This window comes from Arvicola amphibius, chromosome 12 (assembly GCF_903992535.2).
Source record: "Arvicola amphibius chromosome 12, mArvAmp1.2, whole genome shotgun sequence".
Lineage (NCBI taxonomy): Eukaryota > Metazoa > Chordata > Mammalia > Rodentia > Cricetidae > Arvicola > Arvicola amphibius.
The window spans coordinates 131868581-131886300 of record NC_052058.2 but is presented as its reverse complement, the minus strand read 5'-3'; the positions used below and the strand labels follow the sequence as shown (position 1 = coordinate 131886300).

Below are 17720 nucleotides of genomic sequence, written 5' to 3'. Positions count from 1 at the left end.
AGCCCAGCGCCATTGTCCTTTGCTTCTCAGTCAGCCCCCGCTGTTGGCCACATTCAGAGAGACGGGTTTGGTCGCATGATCCATGGCTCAGCCATTAAAGGCTAGGCTCACAACCAAAAATATTTTAGCTTCTTGAGACAGTGTTTCTCTGGGGAACCAATGTGGTTGTCCTGTAACTCACTTTGTAGACCAGGTTGGCCTTGAAAACACAGAGATCCTTCTGCCTCTGCCTCTGCCTCAAAAGAACTGGGATTAAAGGTTTGTGGTGTGTGCCAATACCACCTGGTTTATCCCTTAAACTACCTCATTTCATTGGATGGTAGGTCAATCTGTGAGCACAGAAGTCACTGATTAACCTGTGTTAATAGTCCGTGAAATTCTGAAATGTTGGAGAGACCTGAAGCTCTACCAGAATTTTCTAATTGATTTTCAATCACTATATCTTAATATTGTGCGCAATCAAAAGATTTAAAGGAAGCATGTATTTTCTCAATATGTGAAGGACTGGAATGGAAGGATAAAGCTTCTTGATTACACATATCTAAATAAACACTTACGTATTCTGCTTTGAGTAATAAAGAGTGGAATAAAAGTCAGTTGTCAGCTCATTCCAAATCTCAAGATCATGCTTATTATGTTTTCTCATTTTCACTTTTGGAAAACTGTTTTTATTGAGCTATGTATTTTTCCACTCTCCTCCTTTTCCCCCTCACCCTGTCTACACTCTCCATAGTCCCATTCTCTATTACTCGGGAGATCTTGTCTTTTCTACTTCCCGTGAGGATTGGATCCATATATGTCTCTCTTAGGGTATTCTTTGTTCTCTAGTTTCTCTGGCATTGTTAATTTTATGCAGTATTTTTTGTTTTATGTCTAAAAGCCAACTTTTAGTGAGTACGCTCTTTGTTGCTTTTAAAGTCATGATGTAAAAATCCTGATGACTCTAAATAACAGTCCAGAGAAGAGCCTTGACATAGTGCAATTTTTGGGGTGAATGTTCCACCTCCTTTCGTAGATGACTATAGATATAGATATAGAGATAGAGATATAGATATAGTCAGTGCATAAATCTTCCATGCTAGACATGAAGAATTGAAATTTTTAATGACTTTGGCAATACCATTAGTAATGATTGAAAAAATTAACACAAAAATTTATGTGGGACCATATAAATCCACAAAGCACAAACTGTTTTGAGTAAAGGAAATTTATATAACTCTATTTTAAAATTTTTTTCAATATGAGAGTATCAGAAGGTTTTGGTACTTGTATAAAGACTTATGAATCATTTGACTATGTTGCGTCAAACAAATATTCAAATAACGTGACAACTTACTTTAAAAAATTAACAAGGCAATGACCTATAAAAGATTTTTTTCACAACTGTAATTGGAAAATTTAATTTCCACATACAATTTACTTCTCATCTCGCAGCTATAGTTCAGTGATGATGATGATTTTTATGATAAGAAAATGAAATTAAGAAAATAAAATAAATGAAGAAATCTGAAAGGGCTACTGCAGGTTCAAACCAGAAAAAAAAATCTAAACAATCAAGACTGTATTTAATAGCTCAATAAAATTATGAAATATAGGGGAAAATCTCAAAATGCCCAAGGGACCTAGTTCTGTTGACATTGAAGCAAATATGAAAGCATTGAAAGGCCCAAACCCTCACCAAAGCCCCCACTTTGACAGCCATGACTGCCTACAGAGAAGATACAGCAAGATGTAAGGCATGACTCAGCAGGATGTGGTGAGTTTCTGACCTTACCTGAATCACTGGAGAGAAACTGTCACATAGCCTCTATCCTGAGGGCCTGAACTTTTCTTGTTGTTTTTTCCTAATACTGGGAAGAAAATGCCATACATCCGCCATATGGAAAGGAACCAATCCGAAGGCAGAGAAGTTAGCTGGTGGCTCTAGATGTACTTTCCTAATAATGGTAAACTGTAGCAACAGCCTTAACTGTCCCAGGCATTGTCTCCAATTACAGTAAATGTTCTACAGCTGTATCTGACCAATTATCTCATGACAGATTCTCGCAGCCCATTCTTGAGACTGTTACTATGCACTTTCAGACCCCCAGATGCAACCCCTCGCTCTACCTCTAATGAATGCCTCACCCCACTGTGGCTAGAGAGTCTGTTCTACTGCACCCACTTTTTTGGATAGAAAGAGAACCCAAGTTAACTTGTAATTCAAAAGACTCTTTGCTTTTTCATTGGATCTGGTCTCTTGGTTGGATTTTGGGGTTACAGACTCTAGGTTTGAAGAAAGTATTGCTCTTGGCAAAAGCATTAAAAATGATGGACAAATTAACACAGAAATTTATATGGGAACATATGAAACTATAAAGCATGAATTGTCTTAAGAAAAGTATATTTCTATAACTCTATTTCAAAATACATATCAACATGAGAGCATCAGGAGTTTGTGGTACTTGTATAAAGACTCTGCAACAAGTGACTTTGTTGTTTCCATTAAATATTTAAATAACATGTTGATTCCGAATTTCCTGGGAAACCACCACACTGATTTCCAATGTGGTTGCACAAGTTTGCATTCCCACCAGCAATGGATGAGTGTACCCCTTACTCCACATCCTCTCCAGCAAAGGCTATCATTGGTGTTTTTTATTTTAGCCATTCTGACAGGTGTAAGGTGGTATCTCAAAGTGGTTTGGATTTGCATTTCCCTGATCTCTAAGGAGGTTGAGCATGACCTTAAGTGCCTTTTGGCCATTTGAACTTCTTCTGTTGAGAATTTTCTGTTCAGTTCAGTGCTCCATTTTTTAATTAGGTTAATTAGCATTTTAAAGTCTAGTTTCTTGAGTTCTTTATGTATTTTAGAGATCAGACCTTTGACTGTTATGGGGTTGGTGAAGATCTTCTCCTAGTCAATAGGTAGCCTTTTTGTGTTAATGACAGTGCCCTTTGCTTTACAGAAGCTTCTCAGTTTCAGGAGGTCCCATTTATTCAATGTTGTTGACATTGAAGCAAATATTGAAGTATCAAAAGGCCCACACCCTCAAAAAGTCCCCCGCTTTGGCAGCCATGATTGCCTACTGAAAAGGCAAAGCAAGGTGTAAGACCCTGACTCAGGAGAATGTGGTGAGTCTCTGACTTTACCTGGGAGGAACTGTCACATAGCCTCTATCCTGAGGGCCTGACTTTTACTTGTTTTTCTTAACACTGGGAAGAAACTACAAGACATCTGCCATATGGTAAGGAACCAATCAGAAGTCACAGAAGTTAGCTGCTGGGCTCAGGAAGTACTTTCCTGATATTGATTAACAGAATTCTGACATTTATTTGCTGAGGGCATCTAGCAGTTTACAAAATGTATGTCTGTTCCTTTAAGAACAAACCCAAAAATTTCCACATTGTTTCTTGACTTAGTGGTTGGTTATAGTCTGTGTCCGATCAATCCAGCCTCAGGAACTTGTCCTCAGTCATTTTGCATATCCTATTTAATAATGAAAATCAGAAAAAGATTAATTCAATAGAGTCAACATCACCACATCTCTCCTGTGCTCTACATGAATGACATAATTGACAAGGGTTCATTTTTAAGATCAACCAAACTGGGTTCATGATCTTGGTTCTGATTCAGGACCCACCTATGTGCAATATATTAGTTATTAGGAACATAGGTAAACAACTTTAGGAAGAACCACAGACTTTACAATATACTAATTTTTTGTCTTGCAAGGTATATAGCAGGCTTCCTTTTCTTTTCATTTAACTTTTATGTAGTGATTACTACCAACATGTAGCATCACCAAAAAACTCTGTTATGAAGCTTTAATGTTCCCGAGTAAATTGTTGGTCAGTGTGAGTCTACTGATACCCAGGGCATGCTTGCCTATAATGTGCACTAGAGCACCCTGTGAAAATCTGATTTTAATTCCCCCATAGATCAGAAATATTCATTCTTTCAGTTAATGCAAATTTACAAAGAAAACCTATACAAGAAATAGCAACAAAGGTAAACCACAAATAGAATATTTGTGGGAATATTCACAATCACACATATAGAGACTCAAATACTCATGTATGCATGTGCCCACTGTGAAGGATAAAAAGTAATATAAAATATCTCAAATTGGTCTATTAAGACAGTTTAAGAAGCAGAGGCACTGGGCTTTAAGCACTTCTCTTCTACTGGACTGAATGCAATTTCAAGGACTCAAAAGGCAGAAACATGGAACTGTGAAACTCAAGTCTTTTTTCTCATTTCTGTAGATGCCAGGAAGAACATATGTATGTATGGTATGTATGGCACCCCCAACATAAATAATGAACAAATGAAAAAATATGTATTCAAAAATTTAAAAGTATATAAAAATGGGTAGACATAGTAATCATTCGTACTCAAAAATAAATGTTTTCACATTGCTATTTAAGTATTTAAATATTTTGCATATACTAAGTGATTTGTAAGATTTGCTGACTGAATCTTGTTAAGTATGGTGATGCCCAAAGAATATCTGATTATCAGGATCCTGGTATCTATGGTGATGGTGATGTCATGTCTCTTGCCACTTTTTTCAGTATCAATACATGGATATAAAATTACACAAAAGCCCTTGTGTCATGTTGACCCGTGTTTCTGTTCTGAAGAGCAACCAATTCTTAGCTCCTTCATGATTTTTTACTTTGGAAGTTGGTTCCTTCACCTCATGGTAGTCTACATGTTCAAAGGCATGGTCCCCTTAGACAGCAAACTTTTTCTTAGCTTTGGATTTGAAGACAGGAATGTTTATCATCTTAAAGGGACAAGGATGAGAATGAGCATGACGTGTTCTAAAGAATGAATTATTTAGGAGATGGGGCAAAAGAAGAATTACATATTGTTATGATGAGGATGATGATTATGATGAAGAGAAATGAAGTTAAGAAAATACAAACTAATAAAGAAGTCTGTAAGTGCTAATCCAGGATCAAACCAGAAAAAATCAAAACTATTAACACTGTGATTAATAGCTCAAGAAACGTAAAAACCAAAGTGGGAAAAACTTTCCAAATGGCCAAAGGACCAAGTTTTGTTGGCAGTGAAGTAAAAATGAAAGTGTTGAAAGACCTAGACTTTCATACAGTCTCCTGGATTGGCAGCCATGAAGACTTATAGAAAATATACTGCAAGATGTAGGCCCCTGACACATCAGAATTTTCTGAGCTTCAAACCTTGCCCTACTTACCAGGGAGAAACTGCTCAGATATCCACCATCCTAAGGACCTGCCATTGCCTGACTTTGCCCTAATTGCTTGGGAGAAACTGCCAGATAGCCTCTATCCTGAGGGACAGATCTTGTCTGGTTTTCTTAATAACTAGGGAGAAACTGCCAGATATTGACCATATGGTAAGGAACCAATCAGAAGTCACAGAAGTTAGCTGGCAAGCTCTGGACTTAATTTACTGATAATGGTGAATGAGGGACAGAAGTAAGAGCCCCAGGATTGGCCTCCAGGTATAGTGACCATTCTGCAGCTGCAACTGACCAATTAACTCAGGACAGCCAATCCTGGGACTGTTCCTATGTAACTTCCAGTCCACCAGATGCACCCCTTAGCTGCACCCCTAATAAATGCCCCACCCCATCGCAGTTTGTGGGTCCCTCATAGTTCACACACAGTTTTGGAAGGATAGAGAATCCAAGTTAACTCGTAATTCAAAAGACCTTTGCTTATCCATTGGATCTGGTCTCTTGGTGGTTTTGGGTGGTCCCAGTTCTGGGCACATGAATAAAGACTTAAGTTGATTTCTTACCAAAAAATTCATGTCACCATTCATATGAAGAATTGCTTCTCATTGAATGAACGGTAGTCTGTCTATTCAAGATCTATTCCTCAGTGGTTATGAACTTCTCTTGTTTTTATAGAAATCAAGCCTTCTTTTTACCAGAATCAATATTTTGGAATAAAAGTTTCTGTAATTCTGTTACAGATATTTATGGGAATATACAACATAATTAATGATAAAGAATAAATATAGTACCACAAGATCATCTGAGTGAATATCACTGACAACTTTGAACTATGTATTTGCCTTTTTAACATACTTTTTCCTCCATTTTGTAAATAAAATAAGTACAGCATAATATTATTCATGTGAGTGTTAGCCCTCATTGTTTGTAGAAGAAATGTCCAGAAAACCTGACATGGGCAAGTATTCCTTCGTTCTTTATAAGGAAGCCTGAATTGGATCTTTCTACTCCATTAATTACCTATTAAAATTATCATTTTAATGAACCTTTAAAACTCCTGATCTACACTGAACACATTATGTTTTACATTTTCCACCTTGTGTTAAGTACTTCTGTATGTGTTTTACTTTTATTGGTTAATGAATATAGAAGACACAATGACCTCTGATAGGAGAGATTAAAGCTAGGCAGGAAAACTAAACTGAATGATGGGAGAAAAAAGGTAGAGTCCATGGGAGTCCATTTATCCATGCAGGAGACTGATGTACAGGAACCTTGCTGATAAACTATGAGCCTCGTGGTAACATATAAAATAATAGAATTGGGCTTATTTGTGGTATAAGAGACGGCTAGAAATATGCTTAGGCTATTGGACAACAAGTGTTGTAATAATAAACTATTTTTATTATTTTGGGTCAAGGTAGCCAGGAAACAATCGACAGGCTCTGCTTGTAGTCATCATCATCTTTGCTTTCTTTTTTCTCCTCTTTATTAACAATAGAAATATTAATGTTTGACAAAATACACAGAAATTTATACAGGGCCATGTGAATCTACAAAACACTAACTGTCTTGAGAAAAGCATATTCATAGAACTGTATTTATAAATTTATCTAAACATAAGAGCATCAGGAGGTTGGGGTACTTGTTTAAAGACTCTATGAAACGGGTAACTATGTTTTGTCAGACAAATAGACAAATGAGATATCAACTTATTTTGAAAGATTGACAAGGCATTGACTTATAAAATATTCTTTTTATTTTCTCACATCTGTACCTTGGAAAATCTGATGTTCACATGCAAATTTATGTTTTATCTCACATGATATTTCAACTGACTTAAAAGTTCATACAGTTGGTGATGGTTATGATGAGAAAATGAAGTTAAAAGAGTAAAAATTAATAAACAATTCTGTAAGTTTTACTCCTGGTTCAAAACACAAAACCTCTAAGTGATTAACACTGTGATTCATAGTTCATGAAACTTAAGAAATATAGGTGGGCTGGCAAACTCTCAAAATGCCCAAAGGACCTGGTTTTGGTGACACTGAAGCAAATATGAATGTATTGAAAGGTCCATACCCCCACCAAGCCCCCCACTTTAGCAGCCATGACTGCCTATGGAGAAGACACAGCAAGATGTAAGGCCCCGACTCAGCAGAATGTTTTCAGTCTCTGGACTTAGCCTAATCACTGGGGAGAAACTGTCAAGTAGCCTCTATCCTGAGTGCCTGAACTTTTCTTGTTTTTCCCTAATACTGTGAAGAAACTCTCAGACATCCATCGTATGGTAAGGAACCAATCAGAAGTCACAGAAGTTGGCTGCCAGGCTCTGAATGTTCTTTGCAGATATGGTCAAATGCAGCAGCAGCAGCAACTGCCTCTGGGATGGCACTGAGTTATAGCAACCTTTCTACAGCTGAAAGTGACCAATTATCTCATGACAGATTCCTCCAGCCCAATCCTTAAACTGTTACTATGCAACTTAAGACCCTCAGAGGCATCCTGGATCAGACACCTGGATCAGAGGCACCTGGATCAGAGGCACCTGGATCAGAGGCACCTGGATCAAACACCTGGATCAGACACTTCTTGATTCTATGGCTGCACATAAGGCATCAAGCACTCAGGCAACATACACAGCCACCCAGTGTGCTCAAGCCCTACATGATCTATGTGCTAAGTATGTTGAAAAATACTTCTGTAACCTTGCAATCTCAATATACTTGCAAATATTGATAACTAACACTAGATAGCTAGGGAAACTACAGTGCAGTATGCCTACTTTGTGAAAATTAAAATCTCAATATGATTCTTAACAGAACTTGAAATAACAATACTCAACTACATACAAAAAAAATCCAGGATAGTTAAAAGAACCCTGCAAAGTACAAGAACTTCCAGAGGTATCACCATCACTGATTTCCAGCTCTTCTAGAGAGCTAAAGTAAGAAAATGATTGGTATAAAACAGATAGGTGAATCACTGATATAAAATCAAAGATTGAGATGTAAACCTACAACCTATGGAGCCTGATGTTTGGCAAAGAAGCAAAAATTATACAATGGAATAAAGAAAGCATCTTAAATAAATGGTGCTGGTCTAACTGGATGTAATCATATAGAAGAATGCTAATAGATCCATATGTATCCCTCTGCTCAAAACTCAAGTTTATGTGGATCAAAGGGCTCAACATAAATCCATATACACTGATAGAAGAAAAAGTGGAAGATACTATCAAACATATTTGCACCGGATACAATTTCCTGGAGAGAACACCAATAGACTAGGCCCTAAGATAGATAATTAATAAATGAGACCTCATAAAATTGAACAGTTTCTTTAAGGCAAAGGACACCATCAGTAGGACAAATTACCAGCATAAATAATAGGGACAAATTGTTACCAACTGTACATCTGACAGATATCTGATTTCCAAAATTTATAAAGAACTCAAGAACCTAGATATCAACAAACAAAATAATCCAATTAAAATGGGTTACAGTTCTCATCAGAGAATTCTCAACAGAAGAATCTTGACTATCTGAGAAACACTTATGGAGATGTTCAACATCCTTAGCAATAATGGAAATGATAATTAAAATAAATTTGAGATTCTACCTTATACCTGTCAGAATGGCTAAGATCAAAAACACAGTGACAGCTCATACTGGAGAGGATGTGGAGCAAAGCAAACACTCCTCCATTGCCGGTGGGAGGAAAAACTTGTACAGTCACTTTATAAGTCAGTATGACTGTTTCCCCGAAAACTGGGTATCAATCTATCACAATACATGGAATATTAACCTTTATAGTGTTTGTACATGTGTGTGTGTGTGTATTCGTACTTTGAATATATGTGAAGCTCAGAGGAGATTTTGTGCAGTTAGTTTTTTACATCCACCTTTATATGTATATTTCAGGGATCAAACTCTAATTGCCAAGGTTGAACATCAATACTCTTTTTTAATTAATTAATTTATTTTTTATTCTTAAAAAATTTCCGTCTCCTTCCCCCCATTTCCCTCCCCCTCCACCCACTCTCATTCCCCTCCCTTTCCAGTCCCAAGAGCAGTCAGGGTTTCTTGCTCTGTGGGAAGTTCAAGGTCCTCCCGCCTCCATCCGGGTCCAGGAGGGTGAGCATCCAAACAGGCGAGGCTTCCACAAAGCCAGTACATGCAGTAAGATCAAAACCCAGTGCCATTGTCCTTGGCTTCTCAGCAGCCCTCATTGTGTGCCATGTTCAGAGTCCAGTTTTATCCCATGCTTTTTCAGTCCCAGTCTAGCTGGCCTTGGTGAGCTCCCATTAGATCAGCCCCACAGTCTCAGTGGGTGGGTGCACCCCTCGCAGTCCTGACTTACTTGCTCATGTTCTCCCTCCTTCTGCTCCTCATTTGGACCATGGGAGCTCAGTCCGGTGCTCCAATGTGGGTCTCTGTCTCTATCTCCATCCATTGCCAGATGAAGGTTCTATGGTGATATGCAAGATATTCATCAGTATGGCTATAGGACCGGGCCATTTCAGGCTCCCTCTCCTCAGCTGTCCAAGGAACTAGCTGGGGACATCTCCCTGGACACCTGGGAATCCCTCTAGAGTCAAGTCTCTTGCCAACCCTCAAATGGCTCCCTTAATTAAGATATATACTTCCCTGCTCCCATATCCACCCTTCCTTTATCCCAACCATCCCATTCCTCAAAGGTGGCAAACATCAATACTCTTAACTGCTGATGTATTTCATTAGTCTTTATTTCATTTTAATTCTTTGATGGTTTTATGCATGTATATAATACATCTTAGTCATTTACATCCTATTCCTTTCTTTAATATCTATACCTTTTTTCATTGGAATCCTTATTTTATTAAGATTCTTCTTTATTTTCATTATATATATGTGTGTGTGTGTATGAATGCATGTATTTAATTTAATTAAATAAACATACATATTAAGTGAATGTTTAACATGCTGTTATTTTATAGTTGTCATTTAAAGTTTTAAATTTATCTCTTTTTTTAAAGTTTTCTGCCCCCACTTCCACAAAGTCCTCTGAGCCTTTGGAATAACCATTACATTGTCAGTGTACTGACTGGAGTTGGGCACTTGTTCTTTTCATTTTGAACAACAAAGGAAAACTGCAATAGCCTCTGTATAATGTAAAAAGAAGAATCTTTGTTGAGAGCCCAGAGGTATAATTATCACTGATCACATTTCTTAGATGTGGTATTTTGAATGTAATTGGCCCCCATAATCTTATAAACAGTGGAACTAATACAAGATGTGTCCTTGTTGGAGTGTCAATGACCTTGACAGAGGATGTGTATATCACTGTGGGTATGGACTTTGAGGTTTCATGCCAGAATACTATCCAAAGATGTGAGATTTCCCTCTGCATGCTGAGATTACTATTGATAAAAAGAAACTTCTTTAAACCTGTAGCAAGGCAGAACTTAGGTAGGTGGAGAAAACTAAACTGAATCCTGGGGGAAAGAAGACAGAGTCAAGGAGAAGCCATGTAGCCCCTCTGGAGAGTGTTCAAGGAGATTTTTAGATTAAGAAATGGAATTTTAGGAGTGGTGAACTCAGAAGCAAGATCCCACACAGATGAGTTTCCAACTTGGAAAAAAGAACAAAGGAAAAGCTTAGAACCAAGTGTGGATGAGCACACCTTTAGGCCTAGCACTTAGAAGGCAGATCTTAACGGATCTTTGGTTTAAAGATTTCCTGGTATGTAGAGCAAGTTTCAGGATAACCAAGTAAACAAAGCTATGAAAAACAGAGTGTTGGTGAAAATGTAATTGAAACAAATTTGTAATTTGAAACAAAGTCAAAACACTCATTCTTCTGTTTAGCAAAGAAAAAATTTAGAAATAAGGTAAGTGGAATGATAGGAAATTTTTCCTTGAGGAAATTAACTCCAGCAGCTGGAGAACCTTCTATATTCTATCTACATTTAGACTTACTGAAAAATTTATAGCAGCATGGCGCTAGCATGTCCCTTGATGGGTGCGAGGCCACAGTGGGTGAGATTTAGACAGATATGACATGCAGAGAGAGCTTTGGTATAGGGTGTATTTAGTGAGTATTGTGAGGAATAAAAGAGTAAGGGATTATGGAGGGAGAGAGAAAAATAGAAAGAGAGAGAAAGACAGAGGGGGGAAGAGAAGGAAGGTAGAATTAGCTTGCTTGGTGAGCAGGGGGAGATATAGGGTGGGTAGAATTTGTCTCTTAAAAAGAGAGGGTATGCAGGTCACAGCAAAGGTCAGAAGAATTATAACATTTCCATCTTTCTGTTTAAATAAAAAGACAAGGAGGTAGGCTCAACAGGTTAAGGGGATGGGGCTATCGAGTTCTTGACTACTTTGAGAAAGATACAATTTTACTTGATTATTGAATTAAAAATGACAAACAACTTACTCAGTTGACTACCTAGAGCCATGCCTCAGGTACCTCCATGGTATTTAAGGGCAGGAGCTTCAGGGTTGTATTTTTCTTCTGTTGGTGCAGGGTCTGCCATGATTTGGAAGACCCTGTAGATTAGCAAATATGTAGGAAGACAAGCCTGTCTTGGGTGAGCAGCTAGGCTGTTGATTCTAATTAATTTGTTCTATTGTCTGGAGATCTTCAGGAGTTTAGAAGAAAGGCAATTTTACTTGTTGAAGGGAATTTTGGATTGATGTTTTTCCTGTGCCCATCTGTCTTCTGTCTTCTTTGGAGGAAATGGGGCTCCTGTTGCTAGGAGTCAACCTCTTTCTCTGTTATGAAATGACTCTTAATAATTAAACACTTAAATGCCATATTCCCCAGATCTCAAAGAGCTTGAGGACTGTTTCTTGGGTATACATTAAAAGTTATGACTACAGTTTAGAATCTGTCTGGAGAGCCTTGTCCAAGATTGACTGTACTGGATTTTAAATTAACATGTGAGATTTATCTGAGGCACAGTCCCAATGAAAGAGTTACCAGTGGTATGACTGTGGAAGGTCCCCTGCTGGGTGGGAGGCCACAGCACGGGGGAGGCAAAAAGATATGCCATGCAGATAGAGCTTGGTGAACAGTTTATTTAGTGGGTATTGAAAATCATATTCGATTAAGGGAATAATGAAGAGAAGAGGAGAGAGAGAGAGAGAGAGAGAGAGAGAGAGAGAGAGAGAGAGAGAGAGGGAGGGAGGGAGAGAGAGAGCAGTAAGAGGCAATTTTAGCTTGTATTGGTCATCAGGGGGAGATATGGCATGGGTAGAATTTGTCTCTTAAAGGGACAGGGTACCCAGGTCACAGGAAAGGTCAGAAGAATTATAACATTTCCATCTTTCCTTTTAAATAAAAAGACAAGGAGGTAGGCTCAACAGGTTAAGGGGATGGAGCTGTCGATTTCTCGACTACTTCCTGCTTGTTTGTGGTCATTGGTGTCTTAGGAGACCTGAGAAAGCTGGGTGTTGGTCACACCCTAAAGTACCTGGTTGCCTTGCTCCTGTCCAGGATTTGTGATGTGGATCTGTTCAGTGTCTTTTTGACCAGGCAGGGTGTTGGCACAGCAGAGGGCAAGGTTAAGTTTAGGAAGAGAAATACTTTCTTTAGATCCTGGTAATCGAGGAAAAGGAGGCTGTCAGGACCACGAAATTGAGAGAAGGATGCATCTGACATGTATCAGGTGAAAGACCTGTGTATCTGACCTGTTTAAGGTGAATGCTTCAATTAGATTCCATGGAACTCACAAGAATTCTCTGAGTTTGTATGAAGAGTAGCATATTTATGATAGAACGACTGTGACAATGTTGTTGCTCAATGAAAAGTATCTTTAGATAACGACCAAAGAGAATTAAAATCTTGATAAGACTATAAAAGGCATCATGAGAGAGAAATTTGATAACTTGTATTTGCCCTCAGACCTGTATAATATTGCAGGTACACACTTTAATAACCTGTATTTGTATATCTTATGGCATTTTTTATTTAGAATATAGTAAGAAACTATACTGAAATTTTTTAGTTGAGGTTGTCCTTTTAAACTGGCAGAGTGTCTCATCCATCAAATTGCATCAGAGATCTTTGATAAGAATACAATTTTACTTAATTATTGAATTTAAAAAGACAGAGACCTTACTCAATTGACTACCTAGAGCCATGCATCAGGTTCCTCCATGTTTATCATGGGCAGAAGCCTCAGTGTTGTTTATGTCTTTGGTTGGCGCAGGGCCTGCCAGGCTTTAGAAGACTCTATGGACTAGGAAATCTGTAGGAAGACAAGCCTACTTACCATGAGCAGCTAGGCTGTTGATTCTAGTCAATTTGATCCACTGTCTGGAGATATTCAGGAGTTTAGATAAAAGGCAGTTCTACATAGTGGTTAGCACTTTGACTTGATGAAGTGAATTGTGGATGTTGTTCTGTGCCCATCTGTCTACTGTATTCTTGGGAGGCAGTGGGGTGCTGCTGCTAGGAGCCAACCTCTCTCTCTATTATGAAAAGACTTTTAACAATTAAACATTTAAATGCCATATTCCCCAGGATCTCTGAGAGGTGAGGGCTGTTTATCAGGTATATATTTTAAGTTATGACCACAGTATAGAATCTGCCTGTAGATCTCTGTCCAAGAATTACTGTACTGGTTTTTTAACTTAACATGTGAGATTTAATCTGATTCACAGGAATAATAAAAATGGTACCAGTGTCATGATCTTTGCAGGTACCCTGGTGGGTGGGAGAACACAGTGAATGGGAGACAAGCAGATACATCTTGTGGAGGGAGCATGGGTACAGAGTTTATTTAGTGAGTATTAGGAAGATATTAAAGTAAGGGAATTATGGTAGTAAGAGGGAAAGAGAGAGACAGAGAGAGAGAAAGAGACAGAGAGAGAGAGAAAGAGACAGACAGAGAGCGAGAGCAAGAGCGAGAGAGAGAGAGAGAGAGAGAGAGAGAGAGAGAGAGAGAGAGAGAGAGAGAGAGAGAGAGAGAAGGAGAAAGCAGGAACGGTTAGGCAGAAGAGAATATGGACACTCAGGTAGTCAGTGGGGGGGAGAGAGAGACAGAGAGAGACAGAGAGTGGGACACACAGACAGACAGAAAGAGACAGAGACAGAGACAAAGACAGGGAAGGATGGACGGAGGGAGGGAGGGAAGTAGGAGGGAGGGAGGAAGGAGATGTGAGGAGGCCGAATACTTTGTCTTGGCATGAAGGGGGGGTATTGAGGGTAGAATGAGCTTGTCTCTTAAAGGGACAAAGTACCCAGGTGACAGGGAAGGCCAACAGAATTCTGGTATTTACTTGCTGTGGGCATCTAGCAGTTTATGAAAGGTATGTTTGTTCCTTTAAGAACAAACCCACAAATTTCTACATTGTTTCTTGAATTAATGATTGGTTATAGTCTGTCTCAAATCAATCCAGCTTCAGGAACTTGTCCTCAGTCAATTAACATAACCTAATTAATTATGAAAATCAGAAAAAGATTCTTTAAATAGAGTTAACATCACCACATCTCTCCTGTGCTCTACATGAATGACATAATGAAATTGAAAAGGGTCTGTTTTTAAGATCAACCAAACTGGGTTCATGATCTTGGTTCTGATTCAGGACCCACATATGTGCAATATATTAGTTATTAGGATCATAGGTAAACAACTTTAGGAAGAACCACAGACTTTACAATATACTAATTTTTTTGTCTTGCAAGGCATATATATATATATATATATATATATATATATATATATATATATAGCAGGCTTTCTTTTCTTTACATTGGACTTTTGTGTAGTGATTACTACCAACATGTAGCATCACCAAAAATTCTGTTAAGAAACTTTAATCTTCCGGTGTAAATTGTTGGTCAGTGTGAGTCTACTGATACCCAGGGCATGCTTGCCTAGAATTTGCACTAGAGCACCCTGTGAAAATATGATTTTCCTTCCCCCATAGATCAGAAATGTTCATTCTTTCAGTTAATGTAAATTTAAAAAGAAAACCTATAAGAGAATTAGCAACAAACGTAAACCACAAATAGAATATTTGTGGGAATATTCACAATCACTCATATACAAAATCACACACTCATGTATGCATGTGCCCACTTTGAAGGACAAGAAGTAATATAAAATATTGAAATGGGTCTGTTAAGACAAATTAAGAAGCACAGTGACTGGGCTTTAAGCACTTCTGTTCTACTAGAGTGAATGCAATTACCAGGACTCAAATGGTAGAAACAGAGAACTGTGAAACTCACATCTTTTTTCTCATTTCCAAACATGTCAGGAAGAACATATGTATGTATGGTATGTATGGCACCCCCAACATAAACAAAAGAACAAATATGTATTCAAAAAGTTAAAAGAATATAAAATGGATAAACGTGGTAATCATCCGTACTCAAAAATAAATGTTTTCACATTGCTATTTAAGTATTTAATTATTTTGCATATACTAAGTGATTTGTAAGATTTGCTGACTGAACCTTGTTAAGTCTGGTGATGCACACAGAATATCTGATTATCAGGATCCTGGTATCTTTGGTGATGGTGATGTCATGTCTATTGCCACTTTTTTGGGTATCAATACATGAATATAAAAATACACAGAAGCCCTTGTGTCAAGTTGGCCCATGTTTCTGTTCTGAAGAGCAGCCAATTCTTAGCTCCTTCAAGATTATTTTCTTTGGAAGTTGGTATCTTCACCTCATGGTAGACTAGATGTTCAAGGGCAAGTTTCCCTTAGACTTCAAACTATTTCTTATCTTTGGATTTGAAAACAGGAGTGTTTTTTATCTTAAATAGACAAGGATGAGAATGAGCATCACCTTTTCTAAAGAGTGACTGATTTAGGGAATGGGGCAATAGAAGAATTACATATTGTTATGATGATTATGATGAGGATGATGATTTTGATGAAGAGAAATGAAGTTAAGAAAATACAAACTAATAAAGAAGTCTGTAAGTGCTAATCCAGTATCAAAGCAGAAATAATTCAAAACTATTGACACTGTGATTATTAGCTCAAGAAACTTAAAAAACAGAGTGGGAAAAACTTTCCAAATGGCCAGAGGACCAAGTTCTGTTGGCAGTGAAGTAAAAATGAAAGTGTTGAAAGACCCAGACCCTCATACAGTCCCCTGGTTTGGCAGCTGTGAAGACCTACAGAAAAGACACAGCAAAATGTAGGCCCATGACTCAACACAATGTTCTGAGCCCTAAACCTTGCCCTAATTACCAGGGAGAAACTGCTCAGATAGCCACCATACTGCCGTCCTGACTCTGCCTGACTTTGCCCTAATTGCTTGGGAGAAACTGCCAGATAGCCTCTATCCTGAGGGACAGATTTTGTCTGGTTTCCTTAATAACTAGGGTGAAACTGCCAGATATTGTCCATATTGTAAGGAACCAATCAGAAGTCACGGAAGTTAGCTGGCAAGCTCTGGACTTAATTTACTGATAATGCTGGAATCCAGAGACAGAAGTAAGAGCCCTAGGATTGGCCTCCAGCTATAGTGACCATTCTGCAGCTGCAACTGGCCAATTAACTCAGGACAGCCAATCCTGAGACTGTTCTTATGTAACATCCAAACCACCAGATGCACCCCTTGGCTGTACCCCTAATGAATGCCTCACCCCACTGCAGCTTGCGTGTCCCTCATAGTTCACACACAGTTTTGGAAGGATAGAGAATCCAAGTTAACTCGTAATTCAATAGACCTTTGCTTATCCATTGGATCTGGTCTCTTGGTGGTTTTGGGTGGTCCCAGTTCTGGTCACATGAATAAAGACTAAAGTTGATTTCTTACCAAAGAACTCATGTCACCATTCATATGAATGAGAATTACTTCTCATTGAATGAATAGTAATCTGCCTATTCAAGATCTATTCCTGAGTGGTTATGAGCTTTTTTGTTCTTATAGAAAACAAGCCTTCTTTTACCAGAATCATTATTTTGGAATAAAGCTTTCTGTAATTCTCATACAGAGATTTATGGGAATATACCACATAATTAATGATAAAGAATAAATATAGTACCACAAGATCATCTGAGTGAATATCACTGACAACTTTGAACTACATATTTGCCTTTTAACATACTTTTTTCTCCATTGTGTAAATAAAGTAAGTACAGCATAATTCTATTCATATGAGTGTTAGCACACATAGTTTGTAGAAGAATTGGCCAGAAAAGATGACATGGACTAGTATTCCTTCCTTCTTTATAAGGAAGCCTGAATTAGATCTTTCTACTCCATTAACTACCTATTAAAATTATCATTTTAATGAACCTTTAAAACTTTTGATCTACACTGAACACATTATGTTTTACATTTTCCACCTTGTGTGAAGTACTTCTGTATGTGTTTCAATGTTCTTGGTTAATGAATATAGAAGCACAATGGCCTCTGATAGGACAGATTAAGGCAAGGCAGGAAAACTAAACTGAATGATGAATGAAAAGGTAGAGTCAGTGGGAGTCCATTTATCCATGCAGGAGACTGATGTACAGTAACTTTGCTGATAAACTGTGAGCCTCGTGGTAACATA

General features: G+C 38.0%; 1 pseudogene; it reads left to right on the top strand.

The window, feature by feature from the left end:
* Window positions 1-1609: 1609 nt before the first annotated feature.
* The window catches only part of LOC119802999, a 163575-nt pseudogene continuing 147464 nt past the window's right edge, over window positions 1610-17720 (top strand).